The sequence below is a fragment of the Gobio gobio genome, assembly GCF_949357685.1.
Source record: "Gobio gobio genome assembly, chromosome: 1".
Classification (NCBI taxonomy): Eukaryota; Metazoa; Chordata; class Actinopteri; order Cypriniformes; family Gobionidae; genus Gobio; species Gobio gobio.
In genome coordinates, this window is record NC_137097.1 from 11,751,946 (window position 1) to 11,778,890 (window position 26,945).

Sequence of the window (26,945 nt, forward strand, 5' to 3'; positions counted from 1 at the left end):
ATTAAGGAGGTCAGTCAATGTTAAAGATGTTTAATTGTAAATGTTAATTAATTAAATTTGAGATTTGTATGGAGAAGATGGGTCAACTTAATAGAAACTACTATTTCTATTTTTATAAGGCAAAAAAAAAAAAGAAAAAAGGCAAAAACTTTATATTAATGTTTAAGAGCTCTAAAACAAAAACATCTATAATAACGCTTGAAAAAACAATACATTTCACAACAACAAAAAAAATATACACAAATAAACAGCTAACCGTATTCTGGACAAATGTGGGCAAAATAATTTTGATTTAATTTAAAAAAATACTTCCCTTGATCTGAGCGGTACAAGACTTGGCTACTTTTCCTAAGTTTGCCTCCTGAACACACAATTTTTTTTGACTCAATTCTACAATGTTAAGTGGGTGGGGAAAAAACCCCTCCTTAATCTTGTATTTGGGTCAAAAATGGGCACCCATAGAAATGAGTGGGAAAAACCATAATTTAGAGCATTTTTCTTGGTTTTTTTTGTAAAAATAAATGAATAGATCCAATACAATGCATATCTAACATACACACAAATGAAGGGCTGATCCTGTACAACATTCTCATCATGGCAAAAACTCACACTCATACACACACACACACACACACACACACACACACACACACACACACACACACACACACACACACACACACACACACACACACACACAATGCATTCAATGAGCCTATGACAGAGCAATGAGCCTATGACTGAGCTGGGCTTTTTTTTAATTTTTTTTTAATAAAAACTGAATTGAATGAGCCAATGTCTGACCATGTTTTTTGGTATGATCCAATCAACCACCTGGTACCTGACACCTTCATATGGGATCAGAATCCCGCCAAATTTACTGCAGTCAATCATAAAAAAATAATAAGCGTGAAACAAAAATTTTAAAACACATGTGAAAATACAACGCAAAAAAATGAAAAATCAATGCAGAATCACAAACAACGCAGTCACGGAAATAAAAATAATAAGCGTAAATCAAATATTTAAACAAGTTTAAAATTATATTGCTCAAAACTGGATCATGAATTCAGAATTATCTGAATCGCTCACAAAATCATGTTTTCTGCTCTTATTTTCATTTTTTTTATGCCTGTGCTCTTTTCTCCTTTGCTCTTGTTTCCACATTCTGCGCTTGCGGTTTCAAATGTTGCCGTTAGAGTTTCATGTAAATCAGGGGCGGGTCTTAGCATCGCCATTGGTCCACAAGTTCTAGATTGACAGCTCATCCTCTAGCCAATCAATCGTAGAGGGAAGTTGACGTCACTCCAATGCGACTCATGGGTGCTGTGCTATCGTGCTGTGGTTAATTTGTGTTTAGAAAGATGGATAATCAACGTCAGCTGGCAAATGCCGGACAATCTCAGGTAATTGAACATGAATATATTGTTAGTGGGTTAAATGTGATATATTATAGGTGCATTAACTGATTGCTTTAATTTGTTTAGATAATTTCAATTAATATTTCGTGTATATTCACAGGCAGTGTCAAGGCTGCTTTTAGAGAGACTCTTGTCGCGACTACAGGAAGCCATGGAACGCTTGCCTCTTGACCTGGAGTATTTATATTTTATTTGCACAAATGGCTTGACATTGATCACTGCACACACAAGTCGTGCACATATGCCTCAAGAGGTAATGCAGTGTCTTTCGCACCTGTGTTCTGTGCTTTCTAATCAACTAGACACAAGACGTACCTCTTCAGTTGTTGTGAGTGAAATTGCTGGACCAACGGCGGGACGTCCCAAACAAATTGTATCTGAGCAGCACCTCAGACATTTAATTGAACTTGGTCTGACTGTACCATGCATTTCTAAACTGCTTGGTATGTCAACACGAACCATGGAACGAAGAATGCATGAGTTTGGCATTACAGTGAGGGGAACATACAGTCACTTGACGGACGAAGAGCTAGACAATCTTGTAGTTACAATCAAAACAACATCACCACACTCTGGTTACAGAATGATGAGAGGACACTTGAAAGCTCTTGGTGATCGAGTCCAGTGGAGCAGAGTCTGGGACTCTATGAATAGAGTTGATTCAGCTGGAGTCCTTGCTAGAATGGCACAACTCGGACATGTTGTGAGAAGATCATATTCAGTTCAGGCACCTCTGCTGTGGCAGTACGAAAAAAAAGGAGTTTTTTTTTGCTGTGTGGCCGGATGGAGGAGGGAAATAAATTAACCGGAAATAGGAAATGTGTGTATATAAGGAGGAGTTACAGGAGGAACGGGAGGAAAAAAAAAAAAAAAAAGAAAGAGGAGAGAGAGAAGGAAAGAGAGAGGGAGAAAACCCGCATACCTGAGGAAACCGCCTAGTTGGTGAGACTGAACGCATCACTGCTGTTTGGGCCAGTCGGGTCGTTGAAGCGGACGCGAGTTTCCATAGCGATCTCTGTAGTGCGGCATGCACTCACGGCTGCTGGTTGCAGAGTGACGACGTCTTTGTGGCTGACGAGAGCGAGTGAGCTGCTCAGGTGAACGAACTCCCTGTTTAAACTCCCTTAGCGTAATAGACTCCCACAGACAAAAAAAACAGTTTCCTTCCTGCCATTACCGGCCCGAGCTCAGCGCTCTTCACGCACACACACAAACACACGAACTACACCAACACGCAAACATACCTGAACTTTCAAGCACGCCCATTCATCACATCACACCAAAGACAAAGACTTTTGTTTAACTCCAGGTGTTTGGGTTGATTTAATGTGTAAACATTTTTGTAATTTTGTAAAGACCTGATTGGTTGAATTTCCTTTTGTTATTTAATTTGCTCGCCTTGAGAGACTGAACGGTTGAAGGTGTTGAATCTGCCGGGAGTATTCTAAGCGATACTTGCATCAATTTTGACTGTTATTTTTTTTCTTATTTATCTATTTATTTACTTATTTATTTTTGTTTTCATTGTAATTATTGTTTTCATTGTGTTGAACAAATGAGTGTTTTTTTTTCTTTTAATTTAAACCAAGGTGATCTCTACATATATATACTTTTCCTTATTACTGTTTCCACCTCTTGTCGAGGGAATCATGTGACCCTTATTGGGGTTTAATTAATTGTCCTAATTATTTATTCACTTTTTCCTTTTTTTGTGATTTTTCTACATTCATTCTTTTGAAAAATATAGAAACATTTCATAACATGAAACTGAACTTCTGGATTATTTTTGCTTTCGTGTTAGTTTGGAAAAAATATAACCATGAATATGAGATATTTGTTTGAGACTGATTTATGTTTGTAATCGGTGGCTAATAGAGACCTTCCGGGGGTAAAAAAGCAACAGATAACATTTATATTTCGACAAGAGTAAGCTTGTCTGGCGCCCGAACTGTGTATAAGTTAAAGTAGATATTATATTTAATTTTTTTTGACCTGCCACCGTCACAGAAGTGGCGCCCGAACAGGGACTTGAATTTTTTTTTGGAAAAAAGAAAACAATATATCGAATTTTGTTTTGATGAAGACTTGAACTGTGGGGAAAAATTTGTGAAACACCCTCTACAAACTGTGATTGACAATTTTGTTACCTTTTGGGGAAAAGTGTATTTGGTAACCTGTGTTCTTTGAACTGTGGGAGGAAAAGCCTGTATTTAAGGAGAGGTAACCATTAATGAGGACAATTGAAGTGGGACTTGGTGTTTAAATACTTAAAAGAAAGAGAAAAAAAAAGAAGTCAAATTTATGTATGTGGGTTAGACTTGTTTATTGAACACTGTTACAACATTGTCATATTGTTGTTTTATGCATGTTCTGATTGTTTCCTGACACACATACACCTTCCATTTGACATAACATTGTACACAGTTCATTGTAATTGCAGATATGACCACTACACCATCCCCTATGTCCACTTATGTGGATATTGAAGCTCCTCCAGACGTTGCAACCCCTACATGGCCAACTGTCACACATCCTCAGGTTACCCCTGGTCATCCTTTACCACGTGTTCCATACACCCAAGTGCCTTCTAGAACCAGCTATCCTGAATCACATGTCCAGTTTAGCACTCCAGTACAAACTCTTTCCTGGGAAGAGGGGCCAGGCCCCATGCAGCTATGCACATCACCTGACCTTTCTTCTTCTTTCTCTGTGACCCAGCAGGATTTGCCCGGTGTACTCCCAACTCCTGGAAGAGAAATGCACCAACTTACTTCAAGGGTTCAAGGTAATTGGGATACACTTCTGGATTTTGTAAAAACTCAAACAAAAGCAGTCGGTGAACTTACCCAGGGGCTGAAAGCAGCTTCTTCTCAGCACAGTGACCAAATTAATAACCTCTCTACCAAAGTGAGGGACAACCAGCAGCAAGTTCTCACCCTAATGGCCACGAGTGGAAAACAGGATGAGTCTGAGGCTGATCAGTTAACTAAAGCCATAAAACTCATGATATCAGGTGAACTTCAAAAAGTAGAATCTACTGTTGTATCTGAGGTACGCTTCATGGTGGATCAGCTCCAGCTGGAAGTTCAACAAGACCTAAAAACCATGCAACAGCACTTTCAAAAAAGCCATGATCAGCTGACAACAGAAATACAGCAATGTAACAGTCAAACTGCTAGTCTTTGTACCAACTTAAGGAAGTTTGAGATGGAGATGACTGACCGATGTAAAACTCAAGAAAAGAAGATGGTGGATCTACTTAAGGAGAGACTACCATCCCCTCCTGATTCTACTTCGCTCCCTTCCCTTCCTCCCTCACCCTCAGGGCCTGCACCTGTACCTGCACTCGCACCTCCATCCGCTGCTACAGGGGTAAGAAGTGACCACCTGAAATTAACGTTTCCCACCTTTGGAAGGCCATCCGACGACCCAGATCCGTTGCTATATCTGGCCCGTTGTCAAGATTTTCTAGCACTACATCCCTTGGTTGATACAGACCTGCTGGCCACCTTCCGAACTGTCCTGTATGGAACTGCCCGTGACTGGTGGGAAGTTGCCAGATCCTCTATAACAACATGGAGTGACTTCGAATCCGCCTTCCTCTCAGCTTTCCTCTCGGAGGATTATGAAGATGAGCTGGCAGATCGGGTCAGAAATAGGACCCAAGGTGAGAAGGAGTCCATCAGGGATTTTGCATTCTCGTACAGGGCTCTCTGCAAAAGGTGGAAGCCTGCCCTAACAGAGAGTGACATGGTAAAATTGATCCTTAGAAATATCAAGCCCTATCTTGCCAGCCAGCTACGCAGCAGAGTAAGCACGGTCGAAGATCTAGTGAAGCTGGGTCACCAGCTGGAAAAAGATTATGCGCAGCAAATCCAATATGAGGGACGTAAGGCCATAAAACCACCTACAATGCCACAAAGACCAATTTCTAGTCAAACCGTGGAGAAGCCTCAAGTACAGTGTTGGAGGTGTAAAGGTTACCACTCACCTGGAAACTGCCCACATTTTACGTCTGCTTCTCCTAACCAGCCATCTGGACAGTATCGTGCCAACAATAACAAGCATTCCTTCCAACCTTTGAAGTCTGGGGGTCCGCCTCGTCAGCCAGCTACCCTTTCCAGCAATGCGGTGTCTGCAGTAGCTACACCCTGGCCATCTATGACCATGGAAGAGAGTACCACCACAGGTTTCAATACCCCAAATCAGCCATCTGCGGTACCACAACAATTAGTAATACCCATCAGTATTGGCACTTGGAGAGGGAAGGCTATACTGGATACGGGCGCAAGTTACACCCTCCTCCATGAAAACCTTTGGTCAGAGCTTAACCCACAAGTCAAACTTCACCCTTGGACTCTTGGACCACTTTATTTAGCTAATGGTGTGGCAGAAGTTCCACTAGGCTGGATAAATTTGCCCATTATTATCCATGATAAGACTTACTCAGTGTGGGTGGCTGTCCTCACCTCCAAAGCCCTTGCTTATGCAGTGATCTTAGGTTTGAACTTTATATTCTCTAGTGGTCTGCAGATTAACGTGACAGACAGGAAATATTCATTCAAGTCTGCCCCAAATGAAGACTATCCTTTTCAACCAGGTCAGGCCAGTATCCCTGCAGTGAAACTACCACACCTGGAAAAGAGACATCATCACAAGAGCGTTAAGCAAAGCCTCTCCCTGCTTAGTTCCATTCCTCCACCCACACCCCCATTGCTATCATGCCCATTTGACAACTTGGATGATCAAGAGTTAATTGACCTGGCTGTAAATGGTGCTCACCTGCCACCGGACGGAAAACACCAACTACGGCAAATCTTAGAGTCCAACTCCGAGGTGTGTACCCTTCGTCCAGGACGGACCGATGTTCTCCAACACCACCTCTATATCACCCATCCAGTGCCCATTAAACAGCGACCGTATCGCATGAGTCCTTCCAAGCAAGCTGTTGTGAGAGAGCAGCTGGAGGAGATGCTACAGGCTGGTATCGTGGAACCATCTCACTCAGCCTGGGCTTCACCTGTGGTTCTAGTTCCCAAAAAAGATGGTAAAATGAGATTCTGTGTTGATTACCGGAAGGTTAATGCTATAACTGAGAGTGATGCATACCCTCTCCCGAACATCACTGAGATTCTTGAATCCCTCTCTGGTGCGTCCATCTTTTCGACCATCGACCTTAACAGTGGCTACTGGCAGGTAACAATGGACCCAGATAGCAAGCCCATGACGGCCTTCATCACTCCATCAGGGTTATATCAGTTTAGAGTCATGCCCTTTGGGTTAAAAAATGCCCCAGCGACCTTTCAAAGATTGATGGAGACAGTGTTGAGAGAATTGCGAGGTAACATCTGCTTTGTCTATATTGACGATATTATAGTGTACTCACCAAGCATGGACCAGCACTTCCTCGATCTCCAGACAATTCTCCATCGATTGCGGACAGCTGGGTTGACTGTAAACCTAAAGAAGAGCAGGTTTTGTCTTCAGGAGTTGACTTTTCTTGGGCATGTGGTGAATATTCATGGTATCTCCACAGACCCGAGTAAGGTGGAAGCCATCCGTGCATACCCTGTACCTCGTAATATCAAAGAGGTTCAACGCTTCCTTGGACTCTCCGGGTGGTACCACCGGTTTGTGGCAAATTTCTCACAGATCGCAGAGCCCATTAATGCCTTGAAAAAAAAGGGTCATGCATTTAAGTGGTCACCCCAATGTCAACAGGCTTTTGAACTGCTAAAAGCATGCCTTACCTCACCTCCCATCCTCGGACATCCCGACCTTGAACGTCCATTTATTGTGTATACCGACGCCAGCGACACCGGACTGGGTGCGGTGCTGACGCAGCGCCGGGACCAGGGCTCAGAGCAGGTGATTGCCTATGCAAGTAGGACTCTAAACAAAGCAGAAACAAATTACACCGTGACAGAGAAGGAATGTCTTGCTGTGGTGTGGGCTCTAGAAAGGTGGCAGCATTATTTAGAGCCCAAACTCTTCACTGTTGTGACCGATCACTCAGCCCTGCAGTGGGTAATGAGCTCTACAAAAACCACCAGCCGACTTATCAGATGGGTTCTTCGACTGCAGAAGTTTGATTTTGTAGTTGAATACCGGAAAGGTAGGCTGAATGTAGCCCCTGATGCTCTGTCCCGGATCCACACCCCACCCGGATGTAGCGTGTATACCAGTCGAACTGAGGAGTCAGACCTTCCAATCTCTGCCGCTGCCATATGGGAGGAACAACACAAAGACCCTGATGTCATCAGAATATTCCAAACAATGGTAGGACATGGCGATCATCTGAAAGATCAATATAAGGTAATGGAAGATAAACTGTACCACACAACACAGTTGAAGAGTGGCCACTGTCATTATCGGATATATATGCCCAACAGTCTGATTTCGACAGTCTTGAAACACTATCATGCAAACCCATTAAGTGGTCATATGGGTATTTACAAAACCTACCAGAGGCTGCATGAGGTGGCTTTTTGGCCGGGGATGTGGGCGGACGTTAAGAATTACGTCAAAAGGTGTGTGAAGTGCCAAACTCTAAAAAGCGAAAATCGTAAACCTGCAGGAAAAATACAACAAATCAGCACCTCACATCCCAACGAAATGTTAGGGGTAGACATTATGGGACCAATGCCCCGCAGTACCCAACAGAATGAGTACCTTCTTGTCTTTGTGGACTACTTTACCCGCTGGGTGGAGCTGTTTCCCATGAGGAAGGCCAATGCACAAACCGTTGCGACGATTTTCAGGAGAGAGATTCTGACACGATGGGGTGTTCCGGACTTTATCTTATCTGATAGAGGTTCCCAGTTCCTTTCTGCTGTATTTAAGGAGTTGTGTGGTAAGTGGAGTGTCTCACAAAAACTCACCACTGCATACCACCCACAAACTAATATGACAGAGAGAGTAAACAGGACCCTCAAGTATATGATTGCTGCTTACGTAGATGATAACCATAAGAAATGGGATCACTACTTACCTGAGCTACGATTTGCAGTCAATTCAGCTGTCCAGGAGTCCATTGGCATGAGTCCCGCAGAACTCCACTTGGGGAGAAAATTGCAAGGACCAATGGACAAACTGTTGCACGGTAGGAATCTCTCTCCCGATCTACCTTCCTATGATGTTGTCAATAATCTTGTCCAACTTCAAGTAAAGGCAAAGGAGTGCTGCAAAAAAGCCCAAAAAAGACAGCTTAGGAATTACAATAAAAACAGACGGGAGGTGTTCTTTAAAGAAAAGGACCGAATATGGTTAAAGAATTTTCCCCAGTCCAGTGCACAACATTACTTCAGTGCAAAACTTGCTCCAAAATGGAAGGGTCCTTACCGTATAATAAAGCAGCAGGGTCCGTTGAATTATCAAGTGGCATTGGAGTCCACAGGGGAAGATGTTCGCACTGTGCATGTGACTAATTTGAAACCATGTTACCCCACATCAGAGGAGTTGGAAATCCAAGAGAGGCAACGAATCCTGGAAATTTTCCAAGAATCCGCTAGTGAGGATGAAGATTTCTTAGGTTTTTAATTCCCACTTCTCACTTTTTGTCTTACAACCATGGGTTGTTTTCTCCAGAGGGGGAGAGTGTGGCAGTACGAAAAAAAAGGAGTTTTTTTTTGCTGTGTGGCCGGATGGAGGAGGGAAATAAATTAACCGGAAATAGGAAATGTGTGTATATAAGGAGGAGTTACAGGAGGAACGGGAGGAAAAAAAAAAAAAAAAAGAAAGAGGAGAGAGAGAAGGAAAGAGAGAGGGAGAAAACCCGCATACCTGAGGAAACCGCCTAGTTGGTGAGACTGAACGCATCACTGCTGTTTGGGCCAGTCGGGTCGTTGAAGCGGACGCGAGTTTCCATAGCGATCTCTGTAGTGCGGCATGCACTCACGGCTGCTGGTTGCAGAGTGACGACGTCTTTGTGGCTGACGAGAGCGAGTGAGCTGCTCAGGTGAACGAACTCCCTGTTTAAACTCCCTTAGCGTAATAGACTCCCACAGACAAAAAAAACAGTTTCCTTCCTGCCATTACCGGCCCGAGCTCAGCGCTCTTCACGCACACACACAAACACACGAACTACACCAACACGCAAACATACCTGAACTTTCAAGCACGCCCATTCATCACATCACACCAAAGACAAAGACTTTTGTTTAACTCCAGGTGTTTGGGTTGATTTAATGTGTAAACATTTTTGTAATTTTGTAAAGACCTGATTGGTTGAATTTCCTTTTGTTATTTAATTTGCTCGCCTTGAGAGACTGAACGGTTGAAGGTGTTGAATCTGCCGGGAGTATTCTAAGCGATACTTGCATCAATTTTGACTGTTATTTTTTTTCTTATTTATCTATTTATTTACTTATTTATTTTTGTTTTCATTGTAATTATTGTTTTCATTGTGTTGAACAAATGAGTGTTTTTTTTTCTTTTAATTTAAACCAAGGTGATCTCTACATATATATACTTTTCCTTATTACTGTTTCCACCTCTTGTCGAGGGAATCATGTGACCCTTATTGGGGTTTAATTAATTGTCCTAATTATTTATTCACTTTTTCCTTTTTTTGTGATTTTTCTACATTCATTCTTTTGAAAAATATAGAAACATTTCATAACATGAAACTGAACTTCTGGATTATTTTTGCTTTCGTGTTAGTTTGGAAAAAATATAACCATGAATATGAGATATTTGTTTGAGACTGATTTATGTTTGTAATCGGTGGCTAATAGAGACCTTCCGGGGGTAAAAAAGCAACAGATAACATTTATATTTCGACAAGAGTAAGCTTGTCTGGCGCCCGAACTGTGTATAAGTTAAAGTAGATATTATATTTAATTTTTTTTGACCTGCCACCGTTACACTGCCCCTCGTGCATTTGGACACCAACCACAAGCTCATCAGGTAGGTTAACAAATTTTTGTAGCTGTTACTTGTACAGCGATTATATTTTGTTTTCAAAACGGTTTAGGTACCTGTGTGGATAAGATGTTCTTTTTTTTTTATATATTCAGATATGGCTTAGTAATATTTGGGGGCATAGATGGCTACTCAAGAAAGGTAAGTAGTAGATTGATTCTATATAGTAATTAAATAACTGGTTAAAATGTTGTAGTCATACAATTTTCTAGATGCTAATAACTTTACAAAACGTGTTATTCATCAGGTCATGTATCTTGGAGCCGCAACCAACAACAGGGCAGCGACTGCTCTAGGTTTCTTCCTTGAGGCAGTAGAGAAGCATGGAGTTCCCTCACGGTATGCATGTACATCCATCTAATCTATCTAGCATAGTTTTAAAGCCCTCATCAAACATTAAACATGCTAAATTTACTGAACTTCCTGGCCAGGCTTTCTCAAGCCAACATCAGAGATGTTCTTGTTTTTTTTTCTTTACTATCTGTCCTAACTTGTAGGGTAAGAGCAGACCAAGGGGTAGAAAATGTGGACATTGCGAGGTGGATGTTCACAGCTAAAGGCTGTGGCAGGGGAAGCTTCATTTCAGGCAAAAGCGTTCATAATCAAAGGTTATATATTTTTCCTTAGGGTGGGTAATTAACTTTTTATTTATTTATAAAAGGTTGTTTTTGTCTTGCTTTTAGGATTGAACGGCTGTGGAAAGATGTTTGGATGTCTGTTTCAAACGTGTATTATGACGTTCTACATGGTTTGGAAGACAGTGGCTCTCTTGATCCATCCAATTCTATTCACCTTTTCTGTGCCCATTACGTGTTTCTTCCACGCCTCCAAAGAGACCTGGATACGTTTACAGATGCATGGAATGACCATTCAATCAGAATGGAGCAAAATCTTTCTCCCAATCAGTTGTGGGAAATAGGAATTGCACAGAATGCAGTCGATGTTTCATCAAACATAGAGGTATGATGGTATTGAATTTCATAAAAAATATCAATATACAAAATTTGTTTTGTCTAGTGTTTTTTTTTTTTTTTTTTTTTTTTTTTTTTAAATCCAGGACCTCAACATTTTGCTCCAAGAGGAGACTTGCCCACTGGAGGAGAACATTGGAGTAGTGGTCCATCAGGTTGAGTCTCTGTTCTCAGAGTATGAAATGGCACGTCTCGAGACAACCATTAATCCAGTTTCGGAGTCCAGAGACTTTGGCCAAGATATCTACTTATCAGTGTTACATTTTGTGCAGCAGCTTGTTGAATAGCACATTGAAGCTTAAAATATCAGTAATAAAATTATTAAACTTTCCATAGCACAGAGAATAAACAAAGAATTGTAGACTGTTAAAAAAAATGCAATGTGGTAATTGATGTGCACAAATAAAACAAAAGCAAAGACTTTTAAAAGACTTTTATTTAAATAACATTTTCAGATACTTACTGTAGAGGCAGACCTCTACACAGTTCCCTTTGAAAACCTGTAACTTAAAGGTACTAATGTTGCATTTCAAGTTATATCTGTTTTGAGATCTCTATAACAGAGCGGGTTCAATTTAAACAAAAATATTAAATAGCAATTTCAAGTTGCTTCTCAATTTTTAACAAAAATAACATACTTTATGGAAAAACTCCAGTACAACAGGGTATTTAAACCCTGTTAAATGCTTCCCCTGATTGGATGGCTTGTACAAATATGCTTTTAAAGTGTTCATACGTTGTCATATGCACTACCGGAAAAGTAATAGTTTGAGTGCAAGCACTCACTATTGGGTAGCATATGGTGTGCTGTGGCATCCGCTCTTGACAATCATGGTCAAATTTAAAAACGATCTGAAACTCGTTCTGTTCTGAGAGCAGTAGTGGCTTATGCCCCTGGCCAGTAATCCACTGAATTACTCTAGGGACAGTGAGGTGGGATGGCTCCGTTTCCACATCTCCATCTTCCGTACTCTCTATAGCTTTATGTAAAAACACAAATGTTATGCAAACAAAGGACTAACAGACTGGTTTTATTTAAAGGGGTGGTAAACCACGATTTCACTATTCTAACTTTAGCTAACGTGTAATGTTGCTGCTTGAGCATAAACAACATCTGCAAAGTTACAACGTTCAAAGTTTAAAGCAAAGGGAGATATTTGCTTTTAAAGAAATCAGTTTCTAAGGACTACAGCAAACGGCCAGTAGGGACTACTAGACATTACTCCAGGGTTGGTGACATCACCAGGCTCAATATTTACATAAACCCCTCCTCCGAGAATATTAAATAAGGGGGGGTGAGGCCATTTTGTATCGCGGCGCTGTTGTGGTATAGTTAGGCTGGAGTGTTGTTGCCGCGATGCCAAGGAAACGCTGTTATTTTCATCCGGATTGCAGGTCTGGGGTACTTGCTCTGTTCAGCCTTCATTGGGACGGGGGTGCGTTGCAGAGCGTTTAACATACAGCATGTTATATGCACGTGTGTTTGAGTCAGCGGGGAATCAGGCACGCGCAGGGCTCCCTGCAGCACATCTAACAGAGGAAAACATCCACCGTCTTCACGATTTCAATGCCAGATTTGCACAACGTCAGCTGCGTGAAAAAAACACTGCCGGTGCGTGGATGCACGACGCGCGCGCTGCACATTTCACGGAGGACAACACAAACTTCCACAAACTTCGCGAGTTCAATACAGGATATGCACAACGGCTTGTCCTGAAAGCTGGATTTACAAACAGAAGCTGTTTACGGGCCACAACCTGTAAGTCTGATTTATTTTTCATCGATGTGTTTTCCTGTAATATGTTGTAGCAAGGAAGTAAACAGATGACAGCGCTGTTCTGCAAACCAGTCTGTTAAATGCTCATTCATACTTAACGTTATCCGACGAACTCCTAACGTTACAAACACTAACGTTAAAATCTCAACAGCGAACCTGACATTAGCCTACTGTAAATGATTCTTTGATTAGAGCTTTTATGTATTGTTTATCTACAGGCATGCTAAACATGGTTCTGTGTGTGATTTGGCTAACTTACTAGTTAAAGCCAGTGCTTAGTGTTCGTTTTGGGTTAGTTCTTGTGACAGATATTTGGCTATAATCGTTCTAAAAATACAAAAGTTAAAGTGCCATTCAGTAGCGATCACTATAGATCCGCAGTCTTTACTCTTGAGGACTGAACAGGTTCTGCTCGATCATCTTCACTCAAATGTTCTGGGTCTGATTCGAGCTCATATGGTTTTATTGACGCCGTTGTTTCTAATACTGAACAGCCTCCGGTAAGGGGCGTGACGTTTCCGACATACGTGCACTAGGCGTTTAGCGAATCACAACACACTGGGCCAGCTAACCAATCTGAGCCCACTGCGTATTTTTGAGGGACTGGCTTCATACAACCCGGAAAGCATCAGACCGTTTTACAAGGAGGGACAGAGCAGTGTAGAATAAAGGTCAAATATATGAAAAATAAGGCAATTTTTTTTAAAACGAAGCATGAACACATGTTACAGTGCACCCCACAAACACAGTCAAGCCTTCAAAAGAATGTGTTTTACCACCCCTTTAAATACTTAACTACATTAGACTGAACAAATCTAATTTTCTAAAACTCTTTTTCTATCCCAGCTCTGTAGCTTCATACTTCAAATAAAGTCATACATTTTTGATGGTTCAAAAAAACATTTGGCCAGTTCAGTTAATCCTTGAATGTCTTCTGAAGTGAAAATGTTTGTATAAATAACAGAACAGTAATTCAAATTATTTTAACTTCATATGTCTCAGGCTGTCGTATTTGAACTTGTTGGACGTGACTTTCCTTGCTCTGTGGTGAACAGAACTTCAGAATTATTGTGTGAACACGCCATGATGAGTTACGTTTTAAATTACAATTTTTTTTTTTTTTTTAAACTCTATTAGAAGAGAGTAACTGTTCAGGCTCACTAGACTCACCAAAACCTTAAAGGAATAGTTCACCCAAAAATGAAAATTAGCCCATGATTTACTCTCCCTCAAGTCATCCTAGGTGTGTATGATATTCTTCTTTTAGATGAATAAAATCTGAGTTCTATTAATAAAGTCCAGGCTAATCCAAGCATTATAATAGCAGTAATAGTTGCTCTGTTTTTGAAGTCCATAAAAATCTGTCCATCATATAACTGCTCCACGCGGCTCTGGGGTGTTAATAAAGGCCTTCTGAAGCGAATCGATGCGTTTGTATAAGAAAAATATCCATAATTAAAACTTTATAAAGTAAACTTTTGGCCGACCGCCTTCCCTGTTCAATTTATGGAAAAAGTGTTGAAAGTGCCTCTGCTGATCGAAAGACTAACGCGACCAGGTACGCTCGCCATGACGTCACGTACACATCTTGAATTGCAAGAAGGCACTTTTAACACTTTTCCACGGAAGGCGATCAGCTGGAACTTTACTTGATACAATTTTAAATATGGATGTTTTTCTTACACAAACGTTTCGATTTGCTTCAGAAGGCCTTTATTAACACCCCAGTGCCATGTGGAGCACGTTATTTGACGGACAGATGCAGTTTTTATGGACTTCAAAAACAGAGCAACTATTACTGCTATTATAATGCTTGGATTAGCCTGGACTTTTTTAATATAACTCAGATTTTATTCGTCTGAAAGAAGAATGTCATAAACTCCTAGGATGACTTGAGGGAGAGTAAATCATGAGATAGTTCACCCAAAAATGAAAATTGTCATCTACTCACCCTCAAGTTCTTCCAAACCTATATACATTTCTTTGTTCTGCTATACACAAAGTAAGATATTTGGAAGAATGTTTGTAACCAAGCAGATCTTCGACCATCTTGCCCCCCCCCATTGACTACCATATTATGGGAAAAAAATACCATCGATACTTGAGGGTGAGTAAATGACAGAATTACATTTTTGGGTGAACTAACACCCAAACACCATGCAGTTCAGGGTCACTGTACATTACAATGCAAAGCCCACCTCCACATTCAATTTCTTGAAGGAAGTCCTGAAAGTAGTTTATGATTTTGTTCTCTACTGTTGCCCTTGAAGTTCCTCTCTCGCTCATTTCAGGAGCAACATGGCTAAGAACATAGTCAGCATCCGGCTGGAAAAAGAACAAATTGTCAGTAGAACAAACTAAAAAGTTGGTAAAAACATTTAACTTACTGTGCAATCCTCCCCAGGAACAAACAGACTCTTGCAGAGATTTGGATGCTCCTTAAGTATGTCCAGCAACCCATACAGCTGGAGGCCTTTGCGCAAGTCTCCAAGCATTGGTGCAACTCTAAATGTTGCATGGAGAACAATTGCCCTTGTGGAGAAAAGCTAAATTACTATACAAAGAAAACTGCAAAAATAATAACCAATATATTTTAGTCTGTTATGCAATTAAGTTTAGACTGAATGTACCTGAGCAATTTTGAAAATCTGCCGCTACATGACACAGACCGCTTAAATAGGGTGACGAGATGGGTGGGCAATTTGACCATGATATTATAAATCTATAGCTTGACAAGCTCTAGAAACTCACCATTGACAGGGCTCAATCTGAGGGGCGGGATAAACGGTTGTCTTTCAAATTCCCTCTGCACGCAATTGGATAGCGCCACAACCAACCAGAGCGAAGAAGAAGGTGACGCGGAGCTAACGTTAGTTGATAGACTTTCGCCGTATCCGGTCGGCAAAACTTCAAACACATCTTTTCTTAAGAATTTCAGTGCCGTTCTTTGTTCTTTTCTCAATGAAAAGCTTAACTCCAATGCTGCGTTCCACTCTAGTTTTAGACACGCACTTGCGAACTTCCCTAAGCACTTCCCCTTTGGGGGAATCCCCGCTGCCATTTTGAAGTGCGTTCCACTTCGTGAAGTGGACAAGGGAAGTTTATATGGACAGACCCTTGCTCCCTCGATTTTGACAGAGGGAGCGAGTCTAATTCATATGTACACTTCAGGCAGCTTCATATACCACAATGCAACACGATTGTGACGTCACCGCATATCGCGTTTAATTTACCCCATCACAAACAACTATTATATTTTTAAAAACAACACAAATACACCTATATACATATAGAATGCTGCATTAAACAATTTCGTAAAGGAAAAAAATTAATAATAAATTAACTCTATAGTGGTTTCGAAGTGATGAAGGGCTTAGGACGTTCCAGTTCAGTCCATTGCAAATGTTCCTCCAGTAGTGGGCACTCATGCAACGTAAGCAATGACGCACATCCAGTGAACGAGACGGAGGGAAGTTAACGAGTGAAGGGCATAATACAAATGAACTGGAACGCAGCACAAGTCTTCCAGAGTCGCGGCCAAAGCCGATTCAAAATACCGCTGTTCATCAGCTTCTTTGTTTACGAGTAGCACGCAGAACCTCCGCAACTCTGCCGTGACGTGCCGTCATTATGTTAAGCCCGCCCACCGACTCTACACACGCTGTGATTGGCCTGACCAGAGTTTGTTTTTACCAGCTCTCAGGTCTACCGAGAGTTGCTAGACTACACTCGTGGCAAAATTAATTTTCTGCCGCTAGGGTGCGTCTAGATTTCTAGGCTAATAAATTTATAAAATGTAATGATAAAATTGAATTACTCTCTCTCACATATATTATATTAACGGCGATATTTTTTTTTATCCCTTCACTAACGGCAAGTTAATAAATAACGAAAAAAGTTTCCTTTGACAGAACACTACTACTACTCGTTCTATGATTACACGGTTGTAAATACATTTTTTAGGAAAGATGAAATACGGGACAACTTTTTTTGTTCCTTAAGTCAGGACACTAAAAATGGAGCTGAAATACAGGACTGTCCTGGGAAAAACGGGATGTCTGGTCACCCTACGCTTAAGATTAATGGAAGGGAAAGTATGTTTCATATTTACCGAATTATGGCATCTTTGTGGTCTGCGTTACATGTTCCTGTGTATCCACAGCTGATGATTTCATCCATTAATTCATTTAGATCAGTTGCTTCTTCAACCTCATGGAAAATAGTTACAACAGGATGCCAAAATTAACACTATGATATTACTTTGTGGTAATATGCAAACCGACAATACAATATACTGCTGGTAACTATTAAGGAGCATGCAGAGTGGAGTTACCTTTGAAATCAACAGGGAGTATTCCAAGTCGTCTACATCATCCTTGCATATTTTGTGGATATCAATTTCCCCATTGGCAAGATAGAAGTTGCACCACTCTTTCAGGAAACAAGGGGCTGGGCCTCCTTGCGCTAAGCTGACTGCAAAGATCTCTCCAGCAGTCCTATTATTCCAAATGTGAGGAAGATTAGAAAAAAAAAACACTAATTTTTACACATATAACTTATAAATGTAAGCTAGAACATCACAAACCTGAAGATACCATTGTCAAGGTCACTGTTGGAGTACTGTGGACTCTTTGCTCTCTGACCCAAGAAGAGGCGTTTTTCAATGCCATTGATCATTTCTTTGAATAATATATGGATAAAAAGAGTGTGAATTGCAAAAATAAATTTTATTTGTTTTTGTTACAGTTTTTCCACTTTTTTTTTATACTTAACTTGCCTGTAAGAAACTCTTTCCGTAAAGCTCCAGAGTCGATTCCTGCTTCGCCAATGAAGGTTACCTTTAGTTGGTTGACTGGACTTCCTTTCTTTTGTCTTTGCCACTGCTTGAGACCCCTCTCTAGAAGATTGTCCCGTGAAACACAAATGCGGAAATGGTTTTCTGAATTTACTCGGCTAGCAATCAGCTTCAGATCTTCTAGACTGTGTCAGGAGATACTGAGATGGTAACCAACATATACACTGTAAAACTCAATGAAACTTTTTTGAGTCTGTACTGCATGAAAAGTTTACCTTAATACTTGTTGAGAGGTTGAATTGCCTGTATTGTCAGTAATACAAGAAGAATCCTCAAGCATAAAAGAGCTGTGATCTGGAGACTCCACTGTAATGTGGAAAGAATAAGTTTTTTTTTTCAGTGGCACATGCAGCATTAAAGCATTTGTGGTTGGTTTATAACATATTTTTTCAAGAAATATGTTTCTTAAAGGTTGTGTTACTCACATAAATGTTGTTCTCCACATAGGCTGGCATGTAGTTCAAGACTGTCTACAGGAAACTTCAGTTGGCATATTGGGCATGGTAAAACAGACTACAAAAAATAACAACAAAAAGTTAATAAAAGCATGAGTTAGAGAAAAAAATTAATTAGGGCTAGATAATGTCAGTGACATTACCTCAGATGGAGAAATTTCTTGTTTCATCTCATCCAAATTGCTTTCTGAGACAAATTGAACATCTGTCTGCTCCAATAACAGAGAAATGAAAACTGTATCATACAAAGTAGTTCATCATAAGCATGTGATCAGCAATCTGCTGACATAAAGATACACTGAAATATTTTGGTATCCTTTGAAGCTGAACAAAGTAATATATCTATTATAAAGTCAACATGGAATGTTAAATTAATAACCAAAAATGTAACATTGGTCAAAATGCATGCACCAAAACCATCATGAAACCAGCAAATAATTAAACAACATTAATCCATTACCTCTTCATTTGAAGATGTTGAATCATGCGACTTGCAAACCTGAATGTGGAGAGCCAGCACCTGCAGGGGCATGCTTTTGTTGCACATCTGACATGTAGCCTTAGGCATTTTTTGGAATTCTCTGGCATCAGTAGGGAGAGGATTAGGGTCAAGTTCCTCTTGTAGAGGAACTACATACAGAATGGTCTTTCCAGATGCAGAAGCAGATTTTATTTGGGACCCAGTATAACCTTCTGAGTCTGGAGGAATAATGTTTAGCCGTCTTACACCGCATCCCCCTATAAAGAAAGATCAAATTAGCATGACAATTTTTTTTTTAACCCAAATATAATTACTCAAGTGGTAAATTAAACAAAAATGTAAAGTCACCAGTAGCCTTGTAAAGCATCCATCCTCCTCTCAAACCCTCCATTTTTGGGAATGCTTCATACAGCATGCTGGAAAACTTTTGGAAAATGTAAAGAAACATTTTTAATATTTGTACAAGAACTCATGATTCTAGGGTAACACTTCACGGTAACACTTTACAATAAGGTTCATTAGTTAACTACATTTTTTTTAATTAATAATGAACTGCACTTATAAAGCACTTATTTATCTTTGTTAATGTTAATTTCAACATTTACTAATGCATTATTAAAATCTTGTTAACATTAGTTAATGAACTGTGAACTAACATGAACAAACCATGAACAGTTGGATTTTATGAACTAACGTTAACAAAGATTAAATAATGCTGAACAGAGGTGTTGTTCAAGGTTAGTTCATGTTAACTAATGCATTAACTAATGTTAACGAATACCTTAACCTTATATGTTACCAGTTTACAATAAGGTTCATAAGTTAAAGATTAGTTAATGTATTAACTAACATGAATTAACCATGAGCAATACATTTGTAACTGTATTTGTTCATCTTTGTTAATGTTAGTTAATATAAATCCAGCTGTTCATGGTTTGTTAGTTCACAGTGCATTAACTAATGTTAACAAAATTGAAAAGCAGTAGTAAGTGTTGAAATTAACATCAACAAAGATAAATAAATGCGTATAAGTGCAGTTCATTATTAGTTCATGTTAACTAATGTAGTTAATTAATGTTAACTAATGAACCTTATTGTAAAGTGTTACCGATTCGAGTAAAAAGACAGACTACCTTACCTCTGAATGTTTCATGTCCATTGTAATTGAGATAGTCCTTTTTCCAAGCCCTGCTTGAACAAGCTTGAGTTCGTGTGCAGGTGGAGGGGTAGTCTCAGAATGTTTATCCAGAAGATATACATTTAAAATCAAAAGGTTTAAACCCTTTTAAAGGCTTGGTAAGTGTTCTGGATGCTACATTTATTCTTTTTTTCCCGCAGATTGCATGTCGTCGGAAAATGCTAGGAAAGGACCTACAAGGAAAATTACTTAATTTAATAATTTCATTTTTTTCCAACATAAAATTAATGTTAGTAGGTAGGTACATAGTCATACAAATAATTTTGTTTAACTTGGTAACATAAATTGGAATAGTGTAGGGGTTTGACTATGTACATGACAGAGTGCCTGAAAATGAAAGCTTTAAAAACATTGTTAAGGGTCTCCATGCTCTGTATGGCCTGCAACATGCACCTGGCCATTTCCTGATCAATGGTGGTATTTGTCTGTCTTTGTTCTTGTACCGCTGTCTGTTGCCCCTGACCCTGCACTTGTGAACGTGATGTTACAGGACTCTGATTAAGAGTCTGTGTTAGAGCAGAGATGAGGCTCTGTGCTGCACTAACCACATCTGGGTACTCTGCCTGCTAAACACAAAGTTAATATTAGGATTTATGCAAGAAAAGGGAAAAAAAAAAACGTTTTATTGTGCATTCAGAAAGTATTCAGAACACTTCACTTTTTATGATGTTCTTATTTTATAGTAAAACAAAAATTCTCCACCAAGTAAACTCAAACCACAATGACAACACACATTTTGGCACATAAAAAAAAAAAAAGGACTTGTCCTGGAAAGGCAGACATGCACTGAAAGATCTGAATACTTTTGGTAAGGTGATATTTCAAGGTTTTACATTCCATACATTTGCAAAAACGTCAAAACTATTATCAATTCATCATAATAGGGTACGGAGCATAAATGTAAACAATTTCAGGACAAGACTGCAACATAAATGTGGACAAAATGGGTCGGACTACTTTATGAATGCACTGTATTTACATTTAAGGTATTTAGTAGGCTCAGTAGTTAACATTGGTAAACTACATTAGTTAACATGAACTAATAATGACCTGCACTTATAAAGCATTTATTTATCTTTGTTAATGTTTCAACATTTACTAATGCATTATTAAAATCTTAACATTAGTTAATGCCCTGTGAACTAACATTAACAAACCACGAACAGCTGTATTTTTATTAACTAACGTTAACAAAGATTGACTAATGCTGATCCTAAGAGGTGTTGTTTTAACTAATGCATTAACTAATGTTAACTAACACAACCTTATTGTAAAGTGTTACCCATAGTTATTCTGTTTTGGTTGACATTAATTCACACGGGTAACGTTACCAGTCGGAATTTCTCAACACGAGAAGTTACACCCACAAAAGCTTTTGGGAACGACTGATCACTTCATACTGATTTCGTTGACTATCGTGGAAACAGACATTACATAATGTAGGCGTCACATTGAGTTAGGATCAATAATAGCATCATCCTCATGGAAAAGCAGGTCAAGAACTCTACACTAGGTGTTTCTCAATGTCAAGGATCCTTCCTCTGCAGGACTGATCCTTCCAAGTCACTTCCTTCAGAGGCTAGGCGAGGCTCCTCTTAAGCATTCGGAGAACAGGCAAATGGAACAGGCTAGCAAGTGCACGTCAGCCTCATTACGTCAGTGAAAAGGTCCGTTAGCGTCCGTTATCAATAACGTCATTTGTATACGGTTGTAATTTGTACTGGCATTTACAAGTTAAACTTTACTTATATTTACTACGGTTATAACAAATGTTTGGTAACGTAAATACTTACACTTGAAAGCATATTGCCCCGTTAACGCTCCGACTCTGCCAACGTCCGATAATTTTTATTTTTTGAACAAGATAGCAAAGCTGCACGCATAGGATTGTGGGTGATTTGAGAACGCTAAGTGCGCGAAGTCTACTCGTATGCATCCTTTCCTGTATATGGCATATTTTTCGAACGAAGGACTCAGACCTTGGTTGAAATTCCGAGGATCCTCGACATTGGAACAGTCCTTCGACGGACGTCGATGACGTAGCATCCTCGGAATTCTGGCTTCCGAGGATCCTTCCTTGACATTGAGAAACGCCTACTGTTTACAGTTGACGATGAAGACTACACTGTAACAGCTAGAAAAATAATCTACTCACACCGAGACTAAGTATTTTTAGATATACGGCCAAAAACCGTAATGTCTCCGCTGACTAAACACAACTAAAACACGTGTTAACGGGCTACATAATGGCGTACTCGGAAAACACATTATTTTAAACTTGCAGAGTATTCATAACACGCATAAGAAGTGTATCTATCGACCACTACAATATATTCATCTTCAATTACCTGAGATTGTCCGGCATTTGCCAGCTGACGTTGATTATCCATCTTTCTAAACACAAATTAACCACAGCACGATAGCACAGCACCCATGAGTCGCATTGGAGTGACGTCAACTTCCCTCTTCGATTGATTGGCTAGAGGATGAGCTGTCAATCTAGAACTTGTGGACCAATGGCGATGCTAAGACCCGCCCCTGATTTACATGAAACTCTAACGGCAACATTTGAAACCGCAAGCGCAGAATGTGGAGACAAGAGCAAAGGAGAAAAGAGCACAGGCATACAAAAAATGAAAATAAGAGCAGAAAACATGATTTTGTGAGCGATTCAGATAATTCTGAATTCATGATCCAGTTTTGAGCAATATAATTTTAAACTTGTTTAAATATTTGATTTACGCTTATTATTTTTATTTCCGTGACTGCGTTGTTTGTGATTCTGCATTGATTTTTCATTTTTTTGCGTTGTATTTTCACATGTGTTTTAAAATTTTTGTTTCACGCTTATTATTTTTTTATGCTTGACTGCAGTAAATTTGGCGGGATTCTGATCCCATAGTTATCCTCTTTTGGACTTTTTGATCACCCCTGTGCCAAACCCTGTGATGCATCAGGAGCGCAACTTCAACCACGCGCACGCACGAACATGAGCAACTGTGGAGCGCAACTTCAACCATGCGATGCGTGGGGCTCCTAAAAGGCAGATGGCTCTGCCTGGCACACGCGGGGGGCACCTTGCTCTATTCGCCACAGAAGGTGTGCAAGGGCATGTGCCGTCTTGCACAACATGGCTGAGATCAACCGTGTGCCAGACCCAGAAGTGCCAGTGGAGCAGTGGGCAGCACCACCGGCTTTAGGAGCTGTTCAGCTCAGACGGGACCTTGTTCGGCGGTTTCCTCTTTGTGGTGATCTTTAGATCTGACCACTTTTTTTTCACCTACAATAAACAAGAAAACTCATACTTAACTTGATCACTGTTGGTCTATATTAAGCAATAAACATTATTACCTCTGCTGGAGTGCGCTTCTCAACCCCCACACTATTAACAGTGCTCGTAATTTGGGTCCATATTTTGTTTTTATGGGCGCCTTTAATCCCACTCTCTAAACTCCCAAATAAAACAATTTAGTTTTTTTCCACTTCCCTGGTGATGTTCTCGATCTCCACGTCGGAGAAGTTTCTCTTCTTTGCCGTCTTCCGAGTGTCCATGGCGTAAAATGAGGGCGTGGGGGAGGCAGAGACTTGAATACATAGGGGCGTTTTATTCTAATGACGATCGTTTTCAGCCGCGCCATTTATCAAGGGCAGGTATTGCGTACACCTGAATTTCAGAGGTGCGCACAGCTTCATAAATCAGGCGGTGAGAGGAGTGTAAGCATAATCTTACGCCAATATATATGCCCGTTTCTATGCAAGATTGATAAATGAGGGCCATTAAGTTTACTGAAAGTAAAAACAGTTGAAAGTCAGAGGATGTTTTTTTTTGTTGCTGAGTTTAGTTGCAAAACATGAACTGGTTTGAAACGAGTGAGTGAGTGATTTTATTTGATTATTTATTTTTTTAAAGGAATAGTATGTTTTATCAGAATTAATTTACAAACCAGACAGTGTTTTAACTTTAAGGTTGATTTAAGGGATGGAATGTTGTATTTTCAAAAATTACTTGATGAATGTTTGTTTGATGCACAGATGTCCTATGGTGCTGACTTATTTTTGTACATATTGCAAAAAATTTACTTGTTTGAAACGCTCAGTAGCGATTTATTTCATTATTTATTTTTAAATGGGTCATTCAGCAAGGATACAAAAAATTACCTTTTTTTGAGACACAGTAGAGATTTAACAAAATTAATGTGTATAGGTGTTAAGATGTTATTGCATTGGAGACTAACAAAGCTGTTTTATTCAATTGTATGTTTGATATAATAAAATTTCAATATATGTTCAAATAAATTCATGTTTGTTTTAAATTCCATCTGTATTGCCATTTTAAAATAAATATTTACAATATTTACATTAAAGCAGCACTAGGTAACTTTTCAACCTTTATAATATATTTTCAAACCTCTTGTGATGATACATCGACTTACAATAGGTTGAATGACACGTCTGCCATAGCCTGACGGAGTCTGTATCGTTTGTTTGCCTAATGTTATAGTCATGGCCGAAGCAGCACAGAAAAATAATAAAGCAAAGGTTTTGTCGGAGGAAAGCAAAAAGAGGAAACGAGAAAGTGATCGGATTAAAGGCAGGACGAGGATCAACATTGGGCCAGCGTTTGCTCGTTGGCGTGAGCTGGAGGAGGAGGGGCTACATTCTTGCAAGTAAATACATATGATAAGACGTACAAAATTATATTTTAGGATACCTAACATGTCTGTGATAATGGTTTATTTGTCTTGCCTCAAGCTATAATGCAAATCGATTTTTTAAATTTGCAGATTCATCTATGGTAGCTTGATATTATAATATTGACGATATATGGTTATTACCTACCACTCAAACATTGAATTGAAGTATCATATAGATTCTGTAAAACGGTAACCAATAGACTAGGCTACTATAATGACGCTGACTTGTAAACGTGAGCATCGCGATCATTTGGCGTTTGAAAAAAATAAAACCCATGAAATTATATTCATATGACATGCTGAAACATATGCCACTGTACCTGGGATGAAGACATTTCACACGCAACGCAAGCAGAACACCTGCATGTGAGCTCCTGCGGTGTTCAGGGCTATCATAGTTGTCATGTCAACAAATGCACGTGTGACCCAGCTAACAAAAAGTTGTTGTCAGAACGTTTTGTTAACATTCCCTTTAAGTTATGAAAACGTTATTTGGGAATTTTTTGTACACGTTGAAAACGTCCAGTTTTTTTAATGTATTAAGAACGTTTTTTGTGGGGTCTCTGCGAACGTTACAGGAACGTTCCATTCAATTATTTTGAAAACATTACGAAAACGTTATTACGGAATGTTCTTTAAATGTTTAAAATGTCCGGTTTTTTTAATGTATTAAGAACGTTTTCTCTTGGTTTATGTGAACGTTGCAGAAACATTCCATTCTATCATCTTGAAAACGTTATGTAAACGTTATTACGGAATGTTCTTTAAATGTTTAAAATGTCCGGGGTTTTTTTATGTATTAAGAACGTTTTCTCTTGGTTTAAGTGAACGTTACAGAAACATTCCATTCTATCATCTTGAAAACGTTATGCAAATGTTATTGGTTAATGTTCTTTAAATGTTTAAAATGTGCGTTTTCTTCATGTATTTAGAACGTTTTTTCTTGGTTTAAGTGAACGTTACAGAAACATTCCATTCCATCATCTTGAAAACGTTATGAGAACGTTATTGGTTAATGTTCTATAAATGTTTAAAATGTGCGTTTTCTTCATGTATTAAGAACATTTTTTCTTGGTTTATGTGAACGTTGCGGAAACATTCCATTCTATCATCTTGAAAACGTTATGAAAATGTTATTAGTTAATGTTCTTTAAATGTTTCAAATGTGCGTTTTCTTCATGTATTAAGAACGTTGTTTTGAGAACTTTTTCACTCAACATTATGAGAACATCAGTCAAGCACAAATAACATGATTAAGACGTTGCAAGAACGTTTTTATGAGAACGTTTTCACTCAACATTATGAGAACATCAGTCAAGCACAAAAAACATGATAAAGACGTTGCAAGAACGTTTTTATGAGAACGTTTTCGCTCAACATTATGAGAACATCAGTCAAGCACAAAAAACATGATAAAGGCGTTGCAAGAACGTTTTTATGAGAACGTTTTCACTCAACATTATGAGAACATCAGTCAAGCACAAATAACATGATTAAGACGTTGCAAGAACGTTTTTATGAGAACGTTTTCACTCAACATTATGAGAACATCAGTCAAGCACAAAAAACATGATAAAGACGTTGCAAGAACGTTTTTATGAGAACGTTTTCGCTCAACATTATGAGAACATCAGTCAAGCACAAAAAACATGATAAAGACGTTGCAAGAACGTTTTTATGAGAACGTTTTCGCTCAACATTATGAGAACATCAGTCAAGCACAAAAAACATCATAAAAACGTTCCAACAATGTTGTTCTAAGAATGTTTCCTCTCAACGTTACGAGAATGTTTTTGAACTATGAAAACATTATAAGAATGTTCCTGAAACATTATTTTAGGAATGTTTTTTTCTAACATTTACATAACTTTTACATAACGTTAGTGAAAGTTATGGAAACGTTCCCTGTTAGCTGGGGATGCATCCCCTGATGAAGGATGACAGAGTTTACAACAGTAGTAGAGGACAATACTGTTTCCCAACTGTAGGGGGACCCCGAGAGCAAAAACTACCTAGTGCTGCTTTAAATCAACATTAAATAAATACACTGGGTGTGGGGGATTTATCGCCATAAAGTGTTAAACGTGTATACTTACAAGTAATACATTTTTCAACACCTTGAGTGATTCAATGAAACACTAACACAGTGTTTGTATAATAAACACTTTCGT

General features: G+C 39.3%; 2 long non-coding RNA genes across 2 annotated transcripts in view; one reads left to right on the forward strand and one right to left on the reverse strand.

Moving 5' to 3' along the window:
• Window positions 1-26,945, forward strand: part of LOC307131184 — a 403,239-nt gene that overhangs the window by 198,642 nt on the left and 177,652 nt on the right. The gene's annotated exons all lie outside the window — the stretch shown is intronic.
• LOC307128803 lies at window positions 5,923-7,299 on the reverse strand. The gene is made up of 6 exons (XR_013816806.1): window positions 7,172-7,299; window positions 6,997-7,093; window positions 6,808-6,881; window positions 6,531-6,721; window positions 6,204-6,449; window positions 5,923-6,056 (listed from the first exon to the last, which is right to left on the reverse strand). It is a non-coding gene; the product is annotated as an uncharacterized lncRNA (long non-coding RNA).